General features: G+C 44.2%; 1 protein-coding gene across 2 annotated transcripts in view; it reads left to right on the forward strand.

The window, feature by feature from the left end:
- The window catches only part of ASTN2 (astrotactin 2), a 1,067,984-nt gene that overhangs the window by 179,289 nt on the left and 861,758 nt on the right, over positions 1-26,937 (forward strand). The window contains exon 1 of one of the 2 annotated variants that reach the window (XM_073639714.1): positions 748-844. The exons of the other annotated variant lie outside the window; for it this stretch is intronic. The gene's annotated coding sequence lies outside the window, so the exon portion shown is untranslated. Of the gene's footprint in view, positions 1-747; positions 845-26,937 lie in introns of those variants that run through there. 2 annotated transcript variants of the gene reach the window in all.

Below are 26,937 nucleotides of genomic sequence, written 5' to 3' on the forward strand. Positions count from 1 at the left end.
ACCACTAGTGGGCGCTGACTTCATATTGATTTGTTTTTAAAGGAAATCTGTCACCAGGTTTTTGCTTCCCCATCTTAGAGCAGTATGATGTAAGGGCAGAAACCCTGATTCCAGCGATGTATCACTTACTGGGCTGCTTGCTGCAGTTTTGATAAAATCCCTGTTTTATCTAATGTAGATCTAGCAGTTCTTTGAATGCTGAGCTGCGTATAACCCCACCCACCCGCTGACTGGATACTTTCTATGTACACTGTGCATAGGCAGAAAGTTTCCAACCCAACTGCATTTCCTTTACCACCCATCAGTGGTGGGGGCGGGGTTATACAGAGCTCATTAATATAAAGGATTACATGGCAACAGGTTTACTAGTCCTCTTGTGATAATCTCCTGCTGATAAAGCTAACGCAAGCAGCCCAGAAAGTGACACATCAATGGAATCAGGGTCTCTTCATGTACATTATGCTGTTCTCAGATTAGATTTAAAAAACCTGGTGGCAGCTATCCTTCAAGGTATATTCCAATTTTAGACAGAAGGTATGCCATACACACGTATAAAATTGTTGGTACCCCTCGTTTAAAGAAAGAAAAACCCACAATGGTCACAGAAATAACTTGAATCTGACAAAGGTAATAACAAATTAAAAATATATGAAAATGAACAAATGAAAGTCAGACATTGCTTTTCTGCTTCCACAGAATTTAAAAAAGAATTAAACTCATGAAATCGGCCTGGACAGAATGATGGTACTCTGAACTTAATATTTTGTTGAAGAACCTTTTGAGGCAATCACTGCAATCAAACGATTCCTGTAACTGTCAATGAGACTTCTGCGCCTCTCGTCAGGTATTTTGGCCCACTCCTCATGAGCAAATTGCTCCAGTTGTCTCGTGTTTGCCTTTTCCATGTTTCAGCTCTTTCCAAAGATGCTCAATAGGATTTAGGTCGCGGCTCATAGAAGGCCACTTCAGAGTAGTCCAATGTTTTCCTCTTAGCCATTCTTGGGTGTTTTTAGCTGTGTGTTTTAGGTCATTATCCTGCTGCAAGACCCATGACCTGCGACTGAGACCAAGCTTTCTGACACTGGGCAGCACATTTCTCTCTAGAATCCCTTGATAGTCTTGAGATTTCATTGTACCCTGCACAGATTCAAGACACCCTGTGCCAGATGCAGCAAAGCAGACCCAGAACATAACAGAGCCTCCTCCATGTTTCACAGTAGGGACAGTGTTCTTTTCTTGATATGCTTCATTTTTCCATCTGTGAACATAGAGCTGATGTGCCTTGCCAATGACTTCTATTTTTGTCTCACCTGTCCATAGGACATTCTCCCAGAAGCTTTGTGGCTTGTCAACATGTAGTTTGGCAAATTCCAGTCTGGCTTTTTTATGATTTTTTTTCAACAATGGTGTTCTCCTTGGTCATCTCCCATGAAGTCCACTTTGGATCAAACAACGACGGATGGTGCGATCTGACACTGATGTTCCTTGATCTTGAAGTTCACCTTTAATCTCTTTAGAAGTTATCCTGGGCTCTTTTGTTACCATTCTTATTATCCGTCTCTTTGATTTGTCATCAATTTTCCTCCTGCGGCCACGTCCAGGGAGTTTGGCTACAGTTCCATGGATCTTAAATTTCTGAATAATATGTGCAACTGTAGTCACAGGAACATCAAGTGGCTTGGAGATGGTCTTATAACCTTTACCTTTAACATGCTTGTCTATAATTTTCTTTCTAATCTCCTGAGACAACTCTTTCCTTTGCTTCCTCTGGTCCATGTTGAGTGTGGTACACACCATGTCAGCAAACAGCACAGTTAGTATCTGTAGCCCTATATACAGGCCCACTGACTGATTACAAGATTGTAGACACCTGTGATGCTAATTAGTGAACACAACTTGATTTAACCTGTCCCTTTTGTCACATTATTTTCAGGGGTATAATCATTTCTGTCCAGGCCTATTTCATGAGTTTCATTTTTTTTTAATTCTGTGGAAGGAGGGTTGAAAAGCAATGTCTGACTTTCATTTGTTCATTTTCATAGATTTTTAATTTATTATTACTTTTGTCACATTCAAGTTATTTCTGTGACCATTGTGGGTTTATCTTTCATTAAACGAGGGGCACCAACAATTTTGACCACGTGTGTACATGTTTGATAGATGAGGGTGAATGGAGTGAAAGGAGAGATAAGAATGTGTGGCCACTTCTCCATTCCAGATCCATAAGTAAGGAGTGTGATTTAATCTGAAACGCGTAGGAAAACTTCATATATTTAAATTGTAGAACTTGGAATGTCCTGTTTTATCTGAAATTACAATACATTTTTGCACATTTTTTATCCAAAAAAATGGCTGGATTCTTGCTATATGCTACGTCACCTCTCCATTCAAGGACCAAGAACATTCTAAAACAGATATTTTCAAGGCACCGGTCACTGTTTGCATTGCTCCATCTGACTGCATGTGATGAGATGCATTAGAGGAGATATCGGACATTACAGTATTGACCCTTTGGATACAATGAGGCAGAGCTAGGTGACACTTTACTTCAGCCTCACTCTTCGTCTTCCACATGACTGAAGGAAATTATGTAATTGTCCAATGTAGCCAGTAAGAGTTGGTTTCTTCTTCTTCTACAATAGCAAGTCATTCTTTTGACAAGTAGAAAAGAAGCCACTTCTAGTATGTGTAGGCCATGCAATGAGGATAGGCAATGGCGAGACTTTACTGTGTACTAGAGGATCTGTAAACTGCCTCTTCAGAGAAGAAGAGGACTTGAACTCCAGTGACACCTATTGGATGTAGCAATCCTAAAAGTCACTATCTACCCATATGATTTAAGATAAAATCCAAATTAGAATCTCAGTTTACAGACACTATATTTTAGGGTGTTGCCCCACCTTGCAAAGCAACAGATCTGATTTCCTGTATGAGAACAGTGCATTATTATTGTTATTATTTATTTTTAGAGCATCATTGATTCCATGGTGTTGCACATGAGAAGGGGTTATAATTATAATAATAATAATCTTTATTTTTTTATATAGCGCCAACATATTCCGCAGCGCTTTACATACATTATCATGGCTGTCCTCATTGGGGTCATACATGTTACATACAAAATACAGATATAAATTACAGAGAATAAACTAACAATGACAGACTGGTACAGAACGGAGAGGACCCTGCCTTGTGGGCTGACATTCTATAGGATAGTGGCGAAGGAGACAGTAGGTTGGGGGTTGTGGCCACTCCGATGGTGGTGGCAGGCTATAGCTTTCTTGAAGAGATACGTTTTTCAGTTACGTCTGAAAGTTACGAATGTGGCGGATAATTGAACGTGTTGGGGCACAGAATTCCAGGGTTGGGGGAAACTCGGGAGACGTCTTTGAGGCGATTGGGTAAGGAGCGTATAGGTGTGGAGGAGAGAAGGAGGTCTTTATAGGACCAGAGGTTACATGTTGGAAGATATCAGGAGATTAGTTCGGAGATATACGGAGGAGACAGATTATGGACGGCTTTGTACGCCAGTAGTTTGAACTTGATCCGTTGGGTTATTGGGGGCCAATAAAGGTATTTGCAGCGGCGAGAAGCAGAGGAGCAGTGAGGAGAAAGGTGGATTAGTCGGGCAGCAGAGTTAAGGACGGACTGGAACGGTGCAAGAGTGTTAGATGGGAGGCCACAGAAGACGATATTGCAGTAGGCGTGGCAGGAGATGAAGACATTTTAGTAGATTCAGGGTTGAGTGAGGAAAGAATGGATTCTGGAAATATTTTTGAGTTGGAGGCGGCAGGAGGTGGCAAGAGCTTGGATGTGCGATTTGAAGGACAGGACAGAGTTGAGGGTTATTCTGAGGCAGCGGACTTCCAGTACAGGGGAAAGTGTGATGTAATTTATTTCGATAGTTAGATCGGGTAGGGGGTGTTAGGTTAGATGGAGGAAAGAGGATGAGTTCTCTTGTTTACGTTGAGCTTTAGGAAGTGTGATGAGAAGGAGAATATGGCTAATAGACACACTCGGATTCTGAACAGCAGAGTGGTGACATCTGGGCCAGAGAGGTAGAGCTGAGTATCATCAGCATATAGGTAGTACTGGAAGCCATGGGACTTTATGAGATCTCCCAGGCCAAAGGTACAGATTGAGAAGAGTAGGGGTCCAAGGACAGAGCCTTGAGGGACAGAGAGGGTGGGATGAGGAGGTAGTGTGGTAGTGGAAGATGCTAAATGTGCAGTTAGAGAGGAATGAGTATATCCTGTTCGAGGAGTTTGGAGGTGAACGGGAGTTGCAATTTGGGGTTATAGCTGGATGTTGAGGTTGGGTTGAGGGATGGCTTCTTCAGGATAGGTAAGATTGGGTCATGTTTGAAGGCAGAAGAGAAGGTACCAGAAATTAACTATAGGTTAAAGAGATGAGTTAGGGCCAGTATAAGTGTGGTTGTGAGATTGGGGAGAAGGTGGGATGGGGTCAAGTGTACAAGTGATGAAGTGCGATTTGGAGAGGAGATGAGTGAGCTGTCCTTCAGTGATGGTGGGGAGAAAAGTAATGGGGGAGGGGCAGTGGCCTGGTATACATAGGGGTGGTGTTGGACAGGCAGTAAAGATTTCCATTGTTTGGTCGATCTTATTTTTGAAATGTGCGGCAAAGTCTTCTGCGGAGATGAGAAGAGTTGGAGGGGCAGTGGAGGGCAGAGGAGGGAGTTAAAAATGTTGAATAGCTTTTTTGGGGTTGCGGGATAAAGAATATACTAGGGTGGTGAAGTAGTCATTAGTGATGGGCAAGCACTAAAATGCTCGGGTGCTCGATGCTCGGGTCGAGCACATTGGAATACTCGGGTGCTCAAACCGAGCAACGAGCCCAATGTAAGTCTATGGGAAACTCAAGCATTTTTCAGGCGGCTCCCCCCGGCGGTCTGCAGAGGGCCTAAAAATTGCCCAAATCGATGGGAACAGTGCTCAAATGACATGGGAACAGCATGGTGAAGACCCCTGGAAGCAATTCTGACTCCCAGGTCACTTCTGTCAACAACGTTGTCAGAGGTATTATGCCACTTTTACGGACTCACAATAAAACATACAAAAACAAAAACAAAATGGATTTTCCTGGAAAATACAGTATGTTAAGGAACATCCTTTCTAGGGTAATGACTTGTATATAAGGCAAAATAAATATACAAAAACAAAAATGCTTCTCCACACCTTGGGCTATGTTCACACGTAGCGTTTTTGATGCGTTTTTGCACTTTTGTATTGCTTTCAACCGTGACAAATGCATTCACCAGGAAATGTCATTTTAACATTTTACAACCTTATCTGGCCATGTGGTGTGTGAGATATCATCAGACACATTGTGTTTTATTTATGAAGGAGGGACTCTGAAAGTCACAAAGCCTATTTTTATAGGGCCGTCAGGCAGCCTTTACTATTCTTAAAGGGCCAGTAGTCAGCCCTCACTATTCTTAGAGAGCCATCAGCCGGCTATGTTTTATTGTTCCCATTACTAAAGAGTGGGTCTCCTATACTGTTATTGCGTATGTAGTGAGTGGCAGGGCTGCCCAAAATTTGGACGCACCCCAATACTACTTTGAAAATTTGGACGCACCCCAATACTCCTTTGTAGAGACTTAGAAGAGGGCCTCCTGAAAACAATGTTCCCATTATTAGGAAGTAGGTCTCCCGTTCTGTTTGCCTATGCAGTGAATGCAAGGATTGCCAAAAATTTGGAGGCACTCCAATGCCCCTTGGAAGAGACATGGAGGTCAGAGGGCCTCCTGAAAACAATGTTCCCATTATTAGGAAGTGGGTCTCCTATAGTGTTGGCCTATGCAGTGAATGCAAGGGCTGCCAAAAATTGGGACGCACTCCAATGCCCCTTGGAAGAGACGTGGAGGAGGGCCTCATAAAAAAATGTTCCCATTAGAAAGGAGCGGGTCTCCTATACTTGTAATGCCCATGCACTAAGTGTATGGGCCAACAAACATTTACCCCTGGAGGGTATACATGAACATACTGTATTTTTTACGGGCATCATAAACACCCTTTAAAAAAATTATGTGGGTGTTGCATCAAGGACCACGGTCACCCTGGTGATATGGTGGTGGAGGATGAGGATGAGGAGAAGGAGGACGACAAGAGCAAATAGCCAATATCAGGAAGCGTATACCCATGTGTGGGTGTGAAGAGGTGCATGGGAATACACCTCCCAAAAAAAGACACTGGATTTGAATTTGTTACGCTGCTATCATTCGGTGGTGTTGAGAAGTCTGGCCCAATCCAGCCCTTGTTCATTTTTATAAGAGTCAGCCAGTCAGCATTTTCAGTTGACAGGCGGATGCACTTATCAGTTATAATTCCACCAGCGGCACTAAAAACCGCTCTGATAAAACGCTGGTGGCAAGGCAGGCTAGGACCTCCAAGGCATAGAGAGCCAGTTCATTCCACGTATCCAGCTTGGATACCCAATAATTAAATGGCACAGAGGAATCACAGAGGATGTTGGTACGGTCGGCAAGGTTCTCTCTCAGCATCTTCCCAAACTTTGCACTCCTTGTGAGAGTACCCTGCGCCTCAGGGCTTTTGCGATGGGAGGGGCTGAGAAAATTCTCCCAGAACTTTAACAGTGTTCCCCTGTCTCTGCAGGATTGAAGTTGTGTCTCTCTCGCCTGTACTCCTTGATTGTCCAATGAACTGTGACCTCTGCCGCCAGCGTTTTCAGATGGGAATTTTTTTAATAGTTCCGCAACAAGGGCCTTCTGGTACAGCCCCATTTTTGTAGACCTGTCCGCCTCAGGAATGAGAGATATAAAGTTCTCCTTGTAGTGTGGGTCTAGAAGTGTCACCAAACAGTAATGACTGTCACCCAAAATTTTGAGAACGCGAGTGTCATGGGAAAGGCAGTGTAACATAAACTGAGCCATGCATGCCTGACTGCTAACAGGCAAGACTTTCGTGTCCTCACCAAGAGGATGACTGACCATGCTCTCCTGCTCCTCCTCCTCTCTGTCCTCTGGCCATCCACGCTGAACAGACGGTATGACAGCTGTGCAGGTAGTACTGTCTATAGCGCATGAAACTAGCTTCTGTTCTTCCTCCTCCTACTCATCTACCTCATTGTCACCCAATCCACGTTGGGATGAGATGAGGCTGGGCTGTGTGTAATCACCCTGTATGGTTCCTTGCTCCATCTCATCGTGCTCCGCCTGCAATTTTTCCTCCTTGATTGTGAGCAGAGAGCATTTCAGAAGACAGAGAAGCGGGATGGTGACGCTAATTATGGCGTTATCGCCGCTCACCATCTTGGTGGAGTCCTCAAAGTTTTGGAGGATGGTACACTTGTCTGACATCCTTGTCCACTCCTGAGGTCTTATGTGTGGAGTCTGAACTGAATACCGACGGCCTTGTTGATGCTGGTACTCAACAACTGCCCTCTTCTGCTCACAAATCTTTCCCAACATTTGCTGTGTAGAGTTCCAACGCATGGGGACATGACACACCAGTCTGTTAGCCGGAAGCTGCAAACGCTGCTGAAACATGGCAAGGGCGGCTGAAGCTGTAGATGACTTTCTAAAATGGGCACACAAGCGGCGTACTTTAACAATCAGATCCGGCAGCTCCGAGTAGGATTTGAGAAACCGCTGAACCATGAAGTTAAGCACATGGGCCAGGCATGGTACGCATGTGAGCTCGCCTCGCCTCAGAGCCGCCACCAGGTTCCCGCCATTGTCATACATGACCATGCCTAGCTGTAGGTTCAGGGGTCTGAGCCACAGATCTGCCTGCTCTTTCAGAGCTGTCCACAACTCTTCAGCATTGTGCGGTTTGTCACCTAAGCATATTAGCTTCACCACAGCCTGTTGCTGCTTGGCCGAGGCAGGGCTGCAGTGCTTCCAGCTTGTGACTGCTTGTGACTGATGTGGTCATTTCAGAGATGGAGGCTGAAGAGGAGGAGGAGGCTGAGGAGGATGAGATGCAGGAGCTCTAGACTGTGGGGGCCCTGATTGACCTAGCGCCCGCAATCCTTGGCGTCGGTAGGACATGTTCCGTCCCAAGGTCCGACTGGGTCCCTGCTTCCACTATATTAACCCAGTGTGCCCTCAGCGAGATGTACCGTCCCTGCCCACTAGCACTTTTCCACGTGTCCGTGGTTAGGTGGACATTCCCGGTAACTGCGTTATTGAGGGCACAGCTAATGTTTTGGGACATGTGCTTGTGTAATGCGGGGACGGCACACCGGGAGAAATAGTGGCGGCTGGGGACCGAGTACAGAGGGACGGCCGCCACCATCAGGTTGCGGAATGCTTCCGTCTCCACTAGCCTAAAAGGCAACATTTCGAGTGCAAGCAGTGGTGAAATGTGGGAATTTAGTAGTGTGGCCTGTGGGATGTTGGCTGCGTATTTGCGCTTGTGATCCAAGGACTGGGGTATGGACAACTGAACGCTGCGCTGGGACAAGGACATGGACGTGCTTCCTGATGCTGCTACTTGAAAGTGTGCAACAACAGGTGCAGGGTAGGAGGCATCTTCGCATGCACCATGGACAGGGGATTGGCTTGCATGCACAACAGCAGAAGAAGCAATGGTGCCACCCGCAGACACTGTTCCTGGACCCTGGGGTTCGGCCAACAAAGTCGGGTACTTTGCTGCCATGTGCCTGATCATGCTGGTGGTGGTCAGGCTGCTAGTTTTGCCACCACTGCTGATGCTGGCCTGGCAGGTGGTGCAAATGGCCTTTTTGGGGTTATCGGCAGAGTCTTTAAAAAACAACCAGACTCGGGAAGACCTAACAGTTGTACTGGCAACTTCCTTCGTGTTGGTGTTACAGGGAACGGTTGCCTACCTTCTGTCTGCGGCCACCACACTGCTTCTTCCAGCCTATTGCGGCGCTCTGCCTTCTTCCTGCCTATTCCGGTGCTCTGCACAGGAGGGCCCCCTGTGTGCTGCTGTCCTTGCTCTGCATGTCCTCCTGCCAGGTTGGGTCAGTTACTATATCATCCACCACCTCGTCTTCCACTTCTGCACCCTGGTCCTCCTCCTGACTTTCTGGCAATTGTGTCTCATCATCGTCCACCTCTTGTGACACTTTCCCACCGTCGCCTTCTTGTGACAGTGGCTGCTCAAATACTTGGGCATCGCTACATGCGATCTCCTCTTGCCCCACTTCAAGTGGACCGGGCGAGAGTCCCAAATCTATAAATGGAAAAGTGAACAGCTCTTCAGAGTGTCCAAGTGTGGGATCAGTTGTCTCTGGGCACTCGGCATGGTGGGAGGAAGGAGCATCAGGGTAAGGAATATGCGGTCCAGACTCACGGCTACTGAGACTTGACCGTGTGGAACACAGGGTGGTGGTGGCTAAGTGACTGGAACCATTATCCGCTATCCAACCAGCACTGCTGACACTGCTCTTGGTTCAATAGTGGTGTGCTGCGGTCCCCTAGGAATTGGGACAGGAAGGTCGGGTGAGAAGATGTGGGTGTTTGTTGTGGCAGAATTTCAGCTTGCCCACAGCCTCTGCTTCTGCATGCACCACCACCATCACTTCCAGTTCCCCGTCCCTTGCCACGTGCGTTGCCCATTTTAAGTGGAGGACAATATCTTCCACGCTCACTACAAATGACTGAATTTGGAGCGAAGCTATCCGTGTGATGGAGAAACCACAGTTTTAAATACCTGGACTGCAGGTAACTATTTTGAACAGCAAACCGGTGCCAAAAACTGTGCTGACACACTGAAAAAAATTTGAATGGAGGCCAAAAATGGCAGTATTTTCAGCACAATTATATGTGATCCATGTGACGGACAAACCACAGTTTTAAATAGCTGGATTTTTAGCGCTGTAATATGGAAAGGACCTGGCTGTATTCTGCAGTGCCAACAAGCAAATGGCGCAGAAAAATGATGTTCTCTGGATTGCTTTGTAAGCAAATAATGAGGATTAAGATCCAAATAATATTATTCCTGGCCCCTGAGACCTGGGCCTTTTATAGAAAAATCTAACAGCAGCAGAAGGCAGAACTGGAATGGAGCCTCTTGTGCTATGTGCACTGCGGTCTGCTATATACACTGCCTGCCTATATACCCTGCCTGCCTGATATCTCTGCAGATGGATTAGTCCTCGGAAGGACTGTTTGTTGAGATGGATATGTGTAATGTACTTGTTTTCTTCCTATACTGCCTAATACACAACCAAATCTCTCCCTAGCTCAGCAGCAGCACCTCTCCCTACACTGCCTGATTCCGGAGTGACTGTGACGAGCATGGCGGCGCCAGGTCTGATATAGACCCGATGATCCTGTGCGGCCAGCCAATCACTGTAATGCCACAACTAACATGGCTACGGCATTACAGTGAGTGGCAGGCAATCCCTGTATGTTGATTGGCTCTCTAAAGAGCGGCAAACATGCAGGGAGGGGACCCGAGCATCCGCCCGAGCATCTCGCAAGTACTCGGCGAGCTCCGAGCATCTCGAGTACTGAGTACTTGCGAATATACCCACTCATCACTAGTAGTCACGTTTATCAGAGGTGAGGGCCGTCTTGAATGTAAAAGTTGCTTATTTGAATCCGGTGAAATCTTCCTGTGAGTGTGTTTTCTTCCAGCGCCGCTCCACAGCCCTGGACACTTGCTGAAGCTTTTTTGTGAGGTTGTTGTGACAAGGTTGTCTATTGACTTGTTGCACTCTGCCATGCACAAGAGGGGTGATTGAGTAAATAGCTGATGCGAGTGTGGCATTGTCTAAAATGGTGGCACTGTCTGTGTCATGGAATGAAGATATGGAGCATAGCAGAAGAATAGTCAGAGAGCATGTGGATGTTTAGGTGTGCTAGCTTTCTGTGGGGGTGCGCTAGTTGTTAGACAAGGGGGGCAGGTGAGGAGGACAGGGATGAGAAAATGAGTAGATGATGGTCAGATAGTGGGAGAGGTGAGGTTGTGAGATTAGATAGGGAGCACAGGCGGGTGAAGATAAGGTCTAGTGTGTGTCCATCTGTGTGGGTGACTGCGGAAGACCACTGAGTAAGACCAAAGGATGAAGCAAATGACAGGAGTTTGGAGGTTGCAGACTTTCAGGTGTCAATGGGGATGATGAAGTCATCCATGATGATGGTAGGAATGTCAGGGGAGAGGAAGTGTAGAAGCCAGGTGGAGAAGTTGTCAGTAAAGGCAGTGACCGAGTCCGGGGGTCGGTATATGATGGCCACTTGGAGGGTGGAGGGAGAGTAGATACGGACAGAATGCCCTTCTAAAGAAGGGAGGACGAGGGAGGGCTGAGGTGGGATTGGGTTGAAGGTGCAGTTCTTAGAAAGTAGACGACCCACTCCTTCTCCTTGTTTATTGCCAGGGAAGGAGTGTGGGTGAAGTGATGACCACCGTGACATAAAGCAACAGGGGACGCCAAGTCAGAGGGTGTCAGCCATGTCTTGGTGAGGCCAAGAAAGGATAAGTTGCGAGAGGTAAATTGGTTATGGATGTTGTGGAGCTTATTGCGGACGGAACGGGCATTCCCAAGAGCTCCAGAGAAAGGGCACTGTGGAGTGGGTGTCAAAGGAATGGGAGATATATCACCAGCAGTGAGGAGTAACTGAGAAAGGGAAGAGAGGTGGAAGAAGGAGAGTGTCCGACTTGTTTTGTGTTTTAGTAGAAGGGATATGAGGAAGAGCAGGTCTGCACATGAGGTAAGGTGAGAGGGTACAAGGCAGGGTGAGATAATTATTTATTTGGAGAGTGTTGGGGTTTGGGGGCAGCGAACGAGAGTAAGGATTACTGGAGCAAAAACTGTAAAGGCATACAGTACAGACCAAAAGTTTGGACACATCTTCTCATTTAAAGATTTTTCTGTATTTTCATGACTATGAAAATTATACATTCACACTGAAAACATCAAAACTATGAATTAACACATGTGGAATTATATACTTAACAAAAAAGTGTGAAACAACTGAAAATATGTCTTATATTCTAGGTTCTTCAAAGTAGCCACCTTTTGCTTTGAGGACTGCTTTGCACACTCTTGGCATTCTCTTGATGAGCTTCAAGAGGTAATCACCGAAAATGGTCTTCCAACAATCTTGAAGGAGTTCCCAGAGATGCTTAGCACTTGTTGGCCCTTTTACCTTCACTCTGAGGTCCAGCTCACCCCAAACCATCTCGATTTGGTTCAGGTCTGGTCACTGTGGCGGTCAGGTCATCTGGCGTAGCACCCCTTCACTCTCCTTCTTGGTCAAATAGCCCTTACACAGCCTGGAGGTGTGTTTGGGGTCATTGTCCTGCTGAAAAATAAATGATGGTCCAACTAAACGCAAACCGGATGGAATAGCATGCCGCTGCAAGATGCTGTGGTAGCCATGCTGGTTCAGTATGCCTTCAATTTTGAATAAATCTCCAACAGTGTCACCAGCAAAGCACCCCCACACCATCACACCTCCTCCTCCATGCTTCACGGGGGGAACCAGGCATGTAGAGTCCATCCAAAACCTAAACACAGGCAAATCACGAAAGTGAAATGCAATCTCCAATATTACAACAAAAACCAAACCAAGGTCTAATAGTTATTTATAGAGTCAATCCAATAAATAATGAAATAATGAATACCCAAGACACATTAGAGATATATACAAAATATTATAATTTATTCACAAAACTACGTAATTATATAAAACGCATCACATGGAAGGTTACGGGAGGAAGACAGCTAAAACAGTAAGGATTGCAGAGTGTATAGTCCCAATATAGCAGGGCAGAAGTGGTGAGCAATAATCCCAGGACAATAAAGCTCCCACACAGATTATGTAATAATAGTGTTCAGCATAGTGATCAGAAAAAAAAAAAAAAAAAACCCCCACAGCAGCCAGGAATGGATGTCACATAATATGCAACAAAATACAGATAAATATAATAATAAATATACGGTAACAGAACTGTGTGTATAGAGTATCAAAACTTATCAGGAGATAAGATAATCTTTGTGCTACAAATAATGCACATGATACAATAACAAGTAACTAGGTTGAATCACTAATAAGAAAGCTATGACCCACTGACAGACAATGGTGTTAGTTTGTGAAGTCAAGACAAATGACCAGGGACAGGTGATAATGGTCAGCCTAATATCTCATAAGGTCATATGGTTTGTACATCAAAAAATAGGAATGAATACCTTGGGTCATCTTAAGGGGAACAGGGAGGCTCAAAATGACAGTCTGCCCAGACGCCTCGACGCGCGTTTCGCCTCAGCTTCGTCAGGAGGCGTGGTTAAAGTAAGAGGTGGGTCCTATTTAAGTGAATAGAGTATGTTGGGCCGCCAATAGGTGCGCTGTCCCTTACGATGCCGCGCCCCGAGCGATGACGCGGCCCGACGTCCGGCCCGCACGATGAGGGGGAGGAACAACGTCACCCCCCCCATTGCCCGGGCAACGACGCACGGACCGCGACGCCGCCGGGGCGCCGCAGCGCGCAAGAGAGAGTGCGTCCATGCAAAGGCAGGAGGAGGGAGCAAAGATTAGGAAAAGAAATACTCTGCTTCTGAGTGGCATCACTGCAGACGGGGGGTGGCCAGTCCCCCATCGCCAGCGCGGGCAAATCAGGGTGAGTCAGAGTGGCAGCCCGCTCCAACCTTATCTAAAGTAATAGAGAACGTTACTCCAAGATCCCATAGATTTAGATATATTATACTAATCTGCTAAGATTTAGTCTGGGTAAATACCCATAATACTCAGCACAGTGTTCAAGGGATATTAGACGCTGGTAGTGATAAACCAACGAAAAAAGTCAATAGTCATATCACAGACAGTATATAGGTAAATATTACATGTAAAAAGTAATTAAAACAGTATATACCGCCAGTGCATAAATAAATCAATAATAGAAAGTGCACAAAAATAATCTTAAATAGAGATTAAATTAATAAGATACAAGGGGTACATAGTGTTTATGCCATTGCTGGACAGAACAGCCAAGCTGTAGATCATGATGTATCATAACAAAAAATAGCGGCCAGTAAATAACAAGGTATGGAAGAGATCTTGATTGAAGATAGAGTCGAGGAGATGCAGGAGGTACATGACATCCATGCCATTGCTGAACAAAGCTTCAGAGCTGTAGATCATGATGAATCGTGACAATAGGATGGCTGCCAATAGATAACAAAATACTAAAAAATCAGAAAAGCATATAATTAGTGATAAGAAAAGACAAACAGAGCATGTATAAAAGAACAAGATAGGACCCATCGTTAAAATAGCGCAATGGAGGGATTAGTTACAGAAAAGACTTGAAGCTCACAGACTCATTTAAACCAGAGGGCATAACCGTATCCAATGTAATGATCCAGCGTGTCTCCTTTTGGAGTAGCTTTTGTTTGGTGTTACCTCCCCTTATACCCATGTACACTCTATCAATGCCCCGGACCGAAATACCCTTAGGGCTACAGCCATGGATCTCAAAGAAATGCCTGGGAATGGTTTTAAGTGATTGGGGATCTGAACAAGTAGCAGCATTTTTTATGTCCCTAATATGTTCTTGGATACGAACTTTGAGAGGTCTCGTGGTCCTGCCTATATAGACAAGATCACAGGGGCATCTGATGTGATAGATGACCGCTTCCGTTTCGCATGTGATATGATGCAAGATTCTGAAGTTTTTATTGTTGCCAGAATCAGAGAATTCTCGTGTTTTCACGATATATTTACAAATAGAACATCTGCCACAGGAGAAGCAGCCCCATGGTGGACCCTTACTACCAAAAAGAAATTGTTTTTTCGGGGAAACATAGTGGCTTCTAGAGACCATATCTCCAAGGGTCTTTGCTCTGCGCCATGTGATCAATGCTTTTTAGTGAGTTGACCACGTTATGTAGAGTCCATCCGTTCACCTTTTCTGCGTCGTACAAAGACACGGTGGTTGGAACCAAAGATTTCAAATTTGGACTCATCAGACCAAAGCACAGATTTCCACTGGTCTAATGTCCGTTTCTTTATTATTATTATTATTATTTATTATTATAGCGCCATTTATTCCATGGAGCTTTACATGTGATAGGGATATACATAACAAAAGCATTTACATAATCTTAACAAAACGAGTCAGCGACTGGTACAGGAGGAGCGAGGACCCTGCCCGCGAGGGCTCACAGTCTACAAGGGATGGGTGAGGATACAGTAGGTGAGGGTAGAGCTGGTCGTGCAGTGGTGTTTACTGCAGGTTGTAGGCTTGTCGGAAGAGGTGGGTCTTCAGGTTCCTTTTGAAGGTTTCCACGGTCGGCGAGAGTCTGATATGTTGGGGTAGAGAGTTCCAGAGTAGGGGGGAAGCACGGGAGAAATCTTGTATACGATTGTGGGAGGAGGAGATAAGAGGGGAGTAGAGCAGGAGATCTTGTGAGGATCGGAGGTTGCGTGCAGGTAAGTATCGGGAGACTAGGTCACAGATGTATGGGGGAGACAGGTTGTGGATGGCTTTGTATGCCATGGTTAGAGTTTTGAACTGAATTCTCTGGGCAATAGGGAGCCAGTGAAGGGATTGACAGAGAGGCGAGGCCGGGGAATAGCGGGGGGACAGGTGGATTAGTCGAGCAGCAGAGTTTAGGATAGATTGGAGAGGTGCAAGAGTGTTGGAAGGGATGCCACGGAGCAGGAGGTTGCAGTAGTCGAGGCGGGATATGATGAGGGCATGCACTAGTGTTTTTGCAGAGTCTTTGCTGAGGAATGCACGGATCCGGGAGATGTTTTTGAGTTGGAGTCGGCAGGAGGTGGAAAGGGCTTGAATATGTGGCTTGAAGGAGAGATCAGAGTCCAGGGTTACCCCAAGGCAGCGAGCTTGTGGGACTGGGGAGAGTGAACAGCCATTGACGTTGATGGATAGGTCGGATGGGGGATGTGAATGAGAGGGTGGAAAGATGATGAACTCTGTTTTATCCATGTTGAGTTTTAGAAACCTGTCGGAGAAGAAGGATGAGATGGCGGACAGACATTGTGGGATTCTGGTTAGTAGGGAGGAGATATCGGGTCCAGAGAGGTAGATCTGTGTGTCGTCAGCATAGAGGTGATACTGAAAGCCGTGAAACTCTATGAGCTGTCCCAGGCCGAAGGTGTAGATGGAGAAGAGCAGAGGTCCTAGAACTGAACCTTGGGGGACACCGACAGATAGGGGGCGAGATGAGGAGGTGGTGCGTGAGTGGGAGACGCTGAATGTCCTGTCTGTTAAGTATGAGGAGATCCAAGATAGAGCCAAGTCCGTGATGCCAAGAGATGAGAGAATCTGGAGTAAGAGGGAATGGTCCACTGTGTCAAAGGCAGATGACAGGTCCAGAAGGAGGAGGATGGAGTAGTGTCGCTTGGATTTGGCATTTAGTAGGTCGTTGGTGACTTTGGTCAGGGCAGTTTCAGTCGAGTGATGCGGTCGGAAGCCAGATTGTAGACGGTCGAAGAGGGAGCAGGAGGAGAGGTGGGAGGACAGTTCAAGGTGGACATGTTGTTCTAGAAGTTTTGAGGCAAAGGGGAGGAGTGATATGGGGCGGTAGCTGGTCAGAGAGGGAGGGTCAAGGGAGAGCTTTTTGAGGATGGGTGTGATTGCGGCATGTTTGAAACATGAGGGGAAGACTCCGGTTGTTAGTGATAGATTGAAGAGGTGGGTTAGGGTTGGGATGAAGACTGAGGTGAGGTTAGTGATGAGGTGGGATGGGATTGGGTCAAGTTCGCAGGTGGTGAGGTGTGATTTGGAGAGTAAAGAGGAGACTTGACCTTCTGTAATGGTGGAGAAGTGGGGTTTGGAGGAGGAGGGTTGAGTAGATATGAGGAGGGGTTGTGTGGACTTTAGACCAAAGTTTTGTCTGATGGTGTCAATCTTCTGTTTGAAGAATGAGGCAAAGTCGTCGGCTGAGATGAGAGAAGAGGGAGGAGGTGCTGGGGGACGAAGGAGAGAGTTGAAAGTGTTAAATAGCTGTTTAGGGTTGTGAGATAGGGAGGATATGAGAGATGAGAAGTAGGTTTGTTTTGCTGTAGTGAGTGCGGACTTGAAATTAGTGAGGGATTGCTTGAATGCGATGAAGTGCTCGATGGAGTGAGACCTTTTCCATCTCCGCTCCGCAACCCTGGAGGCCCGGCGCAGTTCTTTGGTAAGTTTAGTGTGCCAGGGTTGCCTGTTGAATGTGCGAGGTGTGGTGTGTGTGAGAGGGGCGATCGAGTCTAGAGCTGCAGCTATTGTGTTATATGAAGCAGCAGCAACGTCTGCATCGTGCAAGGAATTTATGTCTGTGAGAGGAAGGAGGGATTCAGAGAGAGAGTGTAGGTCAAGGTGTTTGAGATTTCTGCGAGGGTGTGTGAGTTTGTGGAGTGGGGATTGTGCACCCGGAGAGGAGAGGGTAGAGAATGTGAGGAGGTTATGGTCAGAGAGAGGGAGTGGTGAGTTAGAGAGGTTAGATAGGGAACAGAGGCGGGTGAAGATGAGGTCCAGTGTGTGGCCATCTTTGTGGGTGGGTGTGGAAGACCATTGAGTGAGTCCAAAGGAGGAAGTGAGGGATAGGAGCTTAGAGACAGACGAGTGGGGAGTGTCAATGGGGATGTTGAAGTCACCCATTATGACCCATTATTTCTTGTGTTCTTTAGCCCAAACAAGTGTCTTCTGCTTGTTGCCTGTCCTTAGCAGTGGTTTCCTAGCAGCTATTTTACCATGAAGGCCTGCTGCACAAAGTCTCCTCTTAACAGTTGTTGAAGAGATGTGTCTGCTGCTAGAACTCTGTGTGGCATTGACCTGGTCTCTAATCTGAGCTGCTGTTAACCTGCGATTTCTGAGGCTGGTGACTTGGATAAACTTATCCTCAGAAGCAGAGGTGACTCTTGGTCTTCCTTTCCTGGGGCGGTCCTCATGTGAGACAGTTTCTTTGTAGCGCTTGATGGTTTTTGCAACTGCACTTGGGGACACTTTCAAAGTTTGCCCAATTTTTCGGACTGACTGACCTTCATTTCTTAAAGTAATTATGGCCACTCGTTTTTCTTTACTTAGCTGCTTTTTTCTTGCCATAATACAAATTCTAACAGTCTATTCAGTAGGACTATCAGCTGTGTATTCACCTGACTTCTGCACAACACAACTGATGGTCCCAACCCCATTTATAAGGCAAGACATCCCACTTATTAAACCTGACAGGGCACACCTGTGACGTGAAAACCATTTCCGGTGACTACCTCTTGAAGCTCATCAAGAGAATGCCAAGAGTGTGCAAAGCAGTCATCAAAGCAAAAGGTGGCTACTTTGAAGAACCTAGAATATAAGACATATTTTCAGTTGTTTCACACTTTTTTGTTAAGTATATAATTCCACATGTGTTAATTCATAGTTTTGATGCCTTCAGTGTGAATGTACAATTTTCATAGTCATGAAAATACAGAAAAATCTTTAAATGAGAAGGTGTGTCCAAACTTTTGGTCTGTACTGTATGTAATCATGGTGAAAAGTAAGTGTGGGAAGATAAAGAGGTGAGCACAGTGGATAAACAGTTGTAACTCTTTCTGGTCACTTCTGGACAATTTCTGTTGTATTTCTGATGTAGAATTAAAGGGAATCTGTCAAAACATTTGAGCGATTTTACTTATTAATAAAGGCAAACAGGTTACAGACAACTGAAACTAGTCATACCTGTACGCCTCATGCATGATGCCTTGTTCTGTATGATATCACTTTGTTAAAGGGGTTGTCCGGTTCAAATCGATAAGTCTGCGGTCACTCGGTGATACTGCTGACTTATGAATCCCCCCAGAGCACAGTTCGCTGATTTCTGACTCGGGACCGGAGGGTATGTATGAGTACATACTCCCGGCCAGAGGGTGCGGCCTAGCTCCCATATACCTGTATGGAGTGAGGCCGCGCCCTCTAGTCAGCCACGCCCACTGCACGGCCATGTCACTAGACAGGACGCTGCCTTGCTCTTTACAAGTGTATGAGGTGAAGCCACGCTCACTAGATGGGCCTTGGCCGGGAGTATGTATAACTCATATATATACCCTCCGGTCCTGGGTCAGAAACCAGCGAATCCCCGCAGCACACAATGCATGCGCTGGGGGGGATTCATAAGTCTGCAGTCACACAGAGTGTCGGTTTGGACCAGACAACCTCTTTAATTAGTTTTTCCAGGCACATATGCTGCCGGAAGATAACGCTGCCTCCTCACTTCCTTTTCCTATTTCTCCTCCCCTCTCTTCACTGTGTCCTTGTGATGTCAGGTGTGCAGCCGGAAATCCCGTGCCTGCGCGTTCTGACTGCCATCGCTCCTCTTCACTGTTCCGTCCTTCTATGAGCACTGGCATCATTTTTGTCCCGCGCAGGTATCGGAGAGTCTCTGTAACTTCCGGTCCTGGTGTTCTCTGGTGCGCAGAAAAGGAGCAATGACATGCTTACTATGCAGGGCGGGAGGAAAGAAGTTAGGGGTGCGCGCCGGAGAACACACTCTGAAAAATTCTAATAAAAACAGATTCTGAATTCATATCCTCCGGATTTCTAAAATCACATTTCAACAGCATGTGCACACGGCGTCTTTTAGATGGTAGCGTACCTGCATAGTTTATGAAGCAGAAGACACTCCAGGAAAATGCCGGCCTTTTTTTTCCCTGAAAGGTCTTTACTAACGTTTTATTGAATGTGTTTTGCTGCGTTTTTTTTTTTTTTTTTTTAATTCCATATATTCCATAGCGGTGGCTTGCAAGCGGAAACTGCCATCAGAATGAAGCGGTCACTTCTTTTAGCCACTTCACAACTTTCGAATCTGTTGAAAGAAGCTACTAAATACCATGTACACAGCAAGTTGTTTTGACATTGCTGTGCCTTTGTTCATTCTTTTTGGCTTTTTTTTTTTAGTGCTTTTTCAGGCGGTTCCAGGCGGAATCTCCCAAAAAAAAGAGATTGCGTGCCTAGAGGCTGCAAATAATCTACTGGGTATGAAAGTCTGAAATGATCAATGGATTCATTAGCATATTGCGATAATTGTCAGCCAAGTGTCCTTGAACATGAACATTTGTTGCTATATAAACATTGCTTGATTAGGCAAATAAAGTGCCGCCACCTACCTACTTGGCTCCTCTGCAGTCTACTACATGACGCTCTCTTTAATCATATCTACAAATCTGTTAGCATTTGATTTGATGCCATTTTATTTCTGGGTGGTTAAATTAGTTGCCAGCTGCTGGCTGTGCATAAATGTATCTGTCTTGCCCCTCAGTGATTTCGCTGTCGTTGCTTAGTTTGGGTTGCCAGTAATTTGTTATATTGTAAAAGCTAAAACCAAGGCATTCAAAGCTGAGCGCAGCCGCACTTATCCGAGTCTCCCTCTGCTTCTTTTTTATGCTAAGTAAGGGAATATCTGAATATATAGTAATAAATTAGGCTGCAATATTGATTTATTTGCCTGTTCTTGCCCTAGCGATGCGCCCATTTTAATTTTTTTTTTCTTTTTAAAGCTCATTTAAATTTAAGTAAATGTGATACTGAAAAATTTCTCGTACTTGAAAAATATTGTTGTGAAAATTAGGATTACGGAGTCAGTAAGCCAAGGTTCAGATGCTAACTCCAAATGCAATTTCTTCACAAATTTACTATAGTAAAATAGCTTTTTTTTTGCCTTGATGGGAAAAGTAAAGAATTTCCTGAACCACTGTCCTGGTTATCTAGACTTTTGGGGGCATGTAGAGATCCCCAAACACATTAGATTAGAGTAATATTGGCCAAATCGGCTGACAACAACAGGCTCGGCCGACAGATTAATGTGTATAGTAGCTTTGGATAATTGATTGTTTGGGGAGTTAGAGAAGTTGTACCATGAACAAAATACATTTTAATAAATAGATCTTGTAATAATAATAATACTAATAATATTAAATTCCACAATTGGATGTGTTAAAAAAAAAATGTTCCTGTGCTGGGATAATTTTATAAATGTGTCCCTGCTAGTTACTGTGTAATGGCTGTGTCTGACCGTGCAGAGCTGCTCCATTTCATGGTCTGCACAAACCACAGCTGCTGGCCAAGGGTAATGGAATAATTCATTTATTATAATTGAGTTTACAGATGAAACCACCAGGGCTCCCAGTTGTTTGTTCATGTGAGAGAGCACATTTTCCTGCCTGTTTTATCACAGGAGTGAGTGTTTTTGCCCTGTCACCAGTTCTGTGAGCTCTTCATAAATCAAGTCAGTGACTTATAAGCTCCTATGTAACTGACTTGATTTTATGAGCTCTGAGGGCTGGAGATTGGACAGAAACACTTGCTCCTGTGCTAAAACAAGCAGGGAAATGTGTTATACAAGAAAGTACCAGCTGCCAGCCCCTGTTTTGTCTGTATACTCACTTATAATAAGGGACTTATGCTTTCTCCCCTAGCCAAGAACTGTGGTATTTGCTGATCATGAACTGGAGCAGCTCTGCATGGTTGGACACGGCCATAACACAGTTCATAGCAGGGGCACATTTATTAGATTAACTCAACACAGGAACATTTGCAGAACTTATTAAAAGTCCGAGATCTATTGCTTAAAATGTAGTTTGTTCATGGGACAACCTCTTTAAGGATCTGGCATGTTCAATTTCGGCATGACGATCTTTTCTTTTTTTCTCCATGAGATAACACTGCCAAGCGAGTGCTCCTGTGTATAAGAGCGAACCCGAGATAGCCACCGGCCCAACGTTCAGCCGACAGCCATCTAATATGATTAGTAAGAGCTTAAACAGTAGATCCAATGCAGATGTCTTCTAATCAGCTCACAGTCCATGCTAATAGTAACTGAGTGAAGATAAATTATTTCCTATCCACTGAATAGGTGATAACTGAAGATGATAGAATTGATTTGTAAGACTATGGACATTGGCCAGGTCAGTAAGCTGTGACCATTTTTGAAAAGTGATAAAAGTTCCCTGTTCTGAACTTTTACCCCCATTACAAAATGGATTGGTAGTTCGCATGCTGCTCCGATCATTCTCTATGGGACTGCTGGAAGTGCCAAGTGCAGTGCCTGGCAGCACCATAGGGTATGAATGGATCGGCGGTCAGGCATGGGCACTGCTGCTCCATTCTAACAGAGATAAAATTGCCCCAGCAGGGAATAACAGACCCCGTACTGCTGACTGATGCGTGTCCCAGCACTTGGATCCCCACCGAACTTTATCCACTTCAGGATTAGCAAAGCCGAAAGAAATGAACTGGAGTATAAGTTGATATACATGCAGTGTGTAGGAGCATGTTCACACTGGGCATTAAATAGGCAAAACCTCAGATAGTAACAAAATGAACATATATCCTGCTGTAAGTAAAAAGCAAAAGGTCATATAAATAACATAGGGTACTTAGTAAACACTGTTTTTGATCAAAAAAACACGTAAAAGCCATTACACCGCGTCAAGGTGTACCCTGTTGGGATGGTCCTAACCTCTAGTATTAAAACCTTACCATGTGTCAAAAATAACCTCAATGTGAATAAGGGCAGAGTGGGACCGGGGCCCAACTGTGGACACCCAGCAATGGGAAGCTAATGTATATACATGTAATGCTGAGTTCAAAGAGAAGGAGGCCATGCCCTTGTGTGCACTGGGTGCAAGAACCTAAAGAAATAAGTTCACGATCAGGCCATTTAACCCCATTCTTGACCTCACATATTTTCAAATTTATTTGTACTTTTTTATTTTACTCCGTTATGCATGGCATTATCAATTCCTTGGATACTTTTTTGTATCCCTTTCCAATGTTATACAGTTCAACTACCTTTTCCGGTAGATCCTTTGACAATTATTTTGCTTTCCCCATGACTCACAATCCAGAAACGTCAGTGGCTGGATGAAAGATGCAAGAGTCTGTCTGGATCCCAGAAACTCACTCAGCTTTTATGCACACACACTGATTACAAGCAAACAGGTCCCAGGTGAGGATGTTACCTTTAGTAGCCATTCAAACCCATTTGTGTCAAATTCTGTGCATGTTATCAGGCCAAAATCACCAGGGTATGTGAACTTTTGATCAGGGTCATTTGGATATTTTTGGTTGTCATTAAGATTTAAAAAGAGAAAATACAGTAGTTTGACAATAAATGACTTCACCCAACCAATAACCATGAGTGGAGAAAAAGTTTTTTTGTTATCATTCATATTCTCTGAAACAAGTCCAAGAAAGGAAAAATTCTACCGGGGTATGTAAACTTTTGAGCACAACTGTATAGTGCCATTATTTCTATAGCACTTTACAGACATCATCACTGTCCCCATTGTGGCTCACAATCTACATTCCCTATCAGTATGTCTTTAGAGTGTGGGAGGAAACTGGACAACCCGGAGGAAACCCACCAAACACAGGGAGAACATACAAGCTCCTTGCAGATGTTGTCATTGGTGGGATTTGAACCCAGGACCCCAGAGCTGCAAAGCTGCAGTGCTAACCACTGAGCCACCATGCTGCCCATTTGCACTTTTAACTTCTTTTAAAAATTATCTTGCCGGATGTTCAAATAAGTTTTGCCTCTTTTTTTTGTGATTCATGGAGATTAATTTTTATGTAATTTTTATGTAATTTTTAAATTACCTTTTTTATGATAATAGGGGAAAATGTAAAAAAAAAAATGGAAATGTATGACTATTTTTCACATTTTTTATTTTCTATTTATTTTTACAGCTACAAATAACCAATAAAAAAAATTATTTTTATATACCGGACATATATTTTTATTTTATTTTTTTGAAGTGGCCACGCTATGCACAGCGATTCGGACTGGCGGTGTTTCTTTTTTTAGTTTAGTTTTGTTTTATTTTTATCATGCTTTTTTATTTATTTATTTATTTTTCATATGTTTTATAGATTGTGACTTGCGTAACATCTTGAAAGACCTTTGGGGGGGCATTTGAACATTATATTAATATTATAACATAATTTTTAATTGCTGATTTCCTCTGAAACCAGGGCTGGTATATTAGCCCCAGTTTTAGGAAAAATTCAGGCTGCATAGCAGAGCTGACTGGGTCTCCTTGAACTCAGCAGATCTTACTCCTGCTCTACACCCAACGATCATAAGATCACTGGGTCCTGTGGAGGAAGCAATGTCAGTGTGTCCTAATCTGTATTCACAAGTACTGATTTACCGTTGTGTACAAAGGTATCAGGAAGGCATAAGTGATAATAATAAATCAAGTACAGTGAAAAGTAAAAAAAAAAATCTTTTAAAAAATATTGCTGCGTTTGGAAATGTCAGATGTATCAAAATCTAAAAGAAATTAATCTTATTGGTAAACGGTGTATCAAGAAAAAAAATTAAAATTCCAGAATTGCGGTTTTTCGACCATCGCAATAACATAAAAAATGTAATAAAGGCAAAACATTGTATCTATCATAAAATGATACCAATAAAAGCACCGCCACGTGTTACAGCTCTTGGAAAATGGAGACAGAAGCAACTTTTTTTTTTTTACAAATTTCTGAATTTTTTTCGCCTCTTAAATATAACAAAAATGTGCATGTATCGGCACAATCGTATTGACCTGGAGAATCATACTGCAAAGTCATTTTTACAGTAAAATGAACACTGTAAATAAAAACAAAACAATTGCATATTTTTTTTTAATATTTGGCCACACTTGGAATTTTTTTCACACTTTTTGGTACATCACATGATAAAATAAATGATGGCATTCAAAAGTTCAACTCATCCTCCAAAAAAACAAGCCCTCATATGGCTGTGTGAATGGAAAAATAAAAAAAGTTATGTCTCTTGAAAGGAGGGGAGGAAAAAAGAGAGCGCAAAAACTAAAAATCGCCCGGTCCTTAAGTGGTTAATGTAACTTGTCAGGTGAACTGCTGTGATATCACAATTGTGTTTTAGTCAGGTTGTCAATGCTGTAAAACTATAACAATCCTGAAGATAAAACTAATACTAAAATATGCAGTATATAATGTATCCCAAGCTTCGGGAACCTGGCCCTGTATCTCCTCTTATACGTAACACAGGTTTACTTAAATTTATACTATGTGTATATTAATGTCTGTAACAATTGTGTTTACTATGTAAACTGTTCAGAAAATATACTTTGCAAATTGTCTCTTCAGAGAGGAAGAGGACTTGAACTCTAGCGCCAACTAGTGGAAGTGGCAATCCTAAAAGTCAATATTGACCCTTTAATGAGCTTTGTCACATGATTTAGGATAAAATCCAAACCAGAATCTCAATTTGCAGACACGGTGTTTCGGGGTGTTTCCCCTCATCAGGGCAAAGTATACGATCTGATTTGCCTAGGTATAAGTCTCCTCACTCTGACATGCCAGGCCTGGCATGTCACTCTTCACAAGCAGAAGCATTACCCCTCAGATCCCAGTCATAAGCCTCTCACCTAGCCAAATCAGATCTCATACTTTGAACTGATGAAGGGCAACACACCCGAAACACTGTGTCTTGCATATTGAGATTCTGTCATATGGCAAAGCTTGTTAAAGGGTCGATATTGACTTTTAGGATTGCTACTTCCAATAGTTGGCACTAGAGTTTAACTCTGCTTCCTCTCTGAAGAGACAATGTGCATATTTAATTTCCCAGGGGAGCATGTATGGCGTATAAGTCTCCTCAATCTGACATGCCAAGCCTGGCATGTCACTCTCCAAAATGAGAACTGTTACCCGTTAGATCCCAGAAAATATACTGGAAGCACCTTTATCACGTGCCTTACATTATGTTTAGCAGAACATAAAGCCACTGTGCTGAAATTACAACTTGGACCTAAGGAAAGAAAAACAGGATCTAGAAAAGCCACTGACGGGAAATATGGTGACCTTTGATGATATTTCGAGGCCATTCACTAAAAGGTCTAACCACAGTTTTGTGAAAAATAATTGATCTTTATGTCAAATGCACTGTCAGCACTAATAGCAGGAAAGACCTTGAGCACAAAGGGGTCATCTATGAAAGTATCAGTTTACCGGAACACACCTACAGTAATGTACACAAGAAAAAGAAACATTCTGACAGCAACGCAGCCGAGACCTTCTATTGTAACCCACCACATTAGCGCCGGGAATTATTCTTTGTGAAATGTGAGACTTTTTCTATAGAAATAGGTCTTGAGCGCTGTCCTTCTGGAATTCCTTAGCGCTTTCTCATATATAACAGACAATGTTGTATCTTGAAGGACTGTTTCGTCTGAGATTATTCCTCTATAGCTAGTCTTAGACAAGCAACATTCTGTTATTACTGTCAAAGCCATGATGTTGTCTGACAAGTTGCCTGCAGTTGCTTTCCATGTTAGTGAAATGAGTTATATTACACTTTTCTACTGCACGACCCTTGTTATATAGTCATATCGTCTCCGTTTAACCCTTGAAGGGAGTTTGTTAGAAGCTTTGACCCCACATAACTTTTAACTGCACTAGATAGTGAAAAAGTAAAGGTGTTTAAAGAAGTTATCCACGACTTATACATTGATGCCCTATCCTTAGGATAGGTCATCAGTGTCTGATCGGCCGGGGTCTGACACCCGGTACCCCCCGCCGATCAGTTGTTATCGGTGTCGGTGGCCGCCGGCCAGAAGTACTTACTTGCTGAGCTTGGCGGTCAAGTTGTAGTGTCCAGGGCTGGGTGTTACACATCCGTCTCCTATTCAATTCAATGGGAGGTGGATGTCTAGTACCCCGTGGTGGCCACTACAACTAGACGACCAAGCTCAGCGAGTAAGTACTTCCAATTGGCGGCCGCCGACACCAATAACAGCTGATCGGCGAGAGTGCCGGGTAGAGATGAGCGGTGTTCGACTAGAACTGTTCGCCAATCTCAAATTCGAGCTGTTTTGGGTGGTGTTCGAGTTGTTCGACGAACCCGAACGATTTGCAAAAAATTCGGCTGTTCGAGGTTATGTTCGATAACTGTTCGTGCACCAAAAGCGTGTCCTGCATGTCTGGCGCTATTTAGAGCACCAATCATGCAGGGATTGTCTGCCACTCACTGTAA

Source organism: Phyllobates terribilis, unplaced genomic scaffold (genome assembly GCF_046119375.1).
Source record: "Phyllobates terribilis strain yellow unplaced genomic scaffold, ASM4611937v1 Scaffold_7__3_contigs__length_470593459, whole genome shotgun sequence".
NCBI classification, from domain to species: domain Eukaryota; kingdom Metazoa; phylum Chordata; class Amphibia; order Anura; family Dendrobatidae; genus Phyllobates; species Phyllobates terribilis.